Genomic DNA, 1,408 nt, shown 5'->3' with positions numbered 1-1,408 from the left:
ACTGTGGGCGTGCACGTGGGGGGTGGGCGGAGAGAGGAGGCAGGGTCGGGGGGGGGAGCACCCACGAGATGCCCGTGTCACCAGCCCCCCCCCCCGGCTGCGTGCGGGCCGCAGAGCTCCGTGGGTGCTGCTGGAGGGGGACCCCACGACCTTGGGAGAAGTAAGGGCGTGGCGACGTCCGCTCCCCGCCCCGGCGAGCTCGGCCAGCCCTGGGCCCTGCACCCCGGGACCCCCGGCCCGCGGTCACAGCTATGAGTTGGGGGGTGCTGCAAGAGGAAGGGGGTGCACAGTTCCTCGTGGGGATGGGGACCCCCGGGGAGAGAGAAGGGGATTCCCATCGGAGGACCAGGCCCTGCCCGCAGAACTGGGGGTAGGGGGCTCCCGAGGGCAGACCTGAATGGCGGAGGGAGAGGGGGGCTTTGGACACCCTGGTATGGGGGGGCAGCGGGGCGGAGCCAGGGCGGAGGAGGCCCCGCAGAGGAGTAGAGGGGAAGGCTCAGCACGAGGGGTGTGCAGGGAGTTTTCTGGGGGACAGAGCCTGAGTTTCTCCCCCACCTTTCCCCCAGTCTCCAGCCGCACCTCCTGTCCTCTGGCTGTGAACCTCTCCTCCTTGGGACACCATGGAGCCCTGTCTGCCTCCCCTGGACCCCTGGCTCCCCGGCCACCCCCACGGCTAGGCCACCACCTGCAGATTGATGGCAGTGGTGTCCCCTGCCCCAGAGGAAGCTGGGGGCCCCCCAAGGGGAGGCAGCAGGGGGATGGGGGCCCCAGCCCAGGGCTCCCGCTGCCCAGGGCTCCCACTGCCCAGGATGCTTCCAGGTCTTTAAGAGCCCCCTTTACTTGAAGCCGCATGGAATCTCACACTCGGACCTGCGACCCTATGTCTGTGGGGTGTGTGCCAAGACCTTCAAACGGTCCGGCAGCCTGTGCCAACACCGGCTCACCCACTGTACCAGAGGCAGCCGTGCCCACGCTTGTCCCCTCTGCCCACACCGCTTTCTGGATGCCCGAGAGCTGGCTCAGCACATCTGTGGACACTAAAGCGGAAAGCCTCACCTCACTGACCCCGATGAGATGGAGAGCTCCCTCCATCCACCCCAGCCTCAGAGCCTCAAGGGGTCTAACCCGGCTCCGCCACTCTCTTGTCCTGTGACTTTGGACGAGGTAGTGCTGTGCCCTGGGTCTCACAGTTCTCCCTCTGGAAAATGGGGGCACCCGATACCAGTCCTCCCTGTCTTTCCCCAATACTGTGAAGGTAAAGAGACAGACAGGAAGTACTTTGAAAGGACGGACCAGCTCCATGGAGGAACCATTTATTACTGGGGCCTTATGCCTCTGTGTATCCCCCTGCCCCACCCCGACTGTGCCTGGCACACCACAGCTGCCGAATAAAGACTTGCTGAACTGA

The 1,408-nt window shown here is 65.5% G+C and overlaps 1 pseudogene; it reads left to right on the top strand.

Annotated features, from left to right (window-relative positions):
* Positions 1 to 397: 397 nt before the first annotated feature.
* On the top strand, positions 398 to 1,408 carry LOC114041562 (annotated as a pseudogene).

The sequence above is a fragment of the Vombatus ursinus genome, unplaced genomic scaffold (genome assembly GCF_900497805.2).
Source record: "Vombatus ursinus unplaced genomic scaffold, bare-nosed wombat genome assembly UNPS02014175.1, whole genome shotgun sequence".
NCBI lineage: Eukaryota > Metazoa > Chordata > Mammalia > Diprotodontia > Vombatidae > Vombatus > Vombatus ursinus.
The sequence above is the reverse complement of the archived record's forward strand: the minus strand, read 5'-3'. Positions and strand labels throughout refer to the sequence as shown.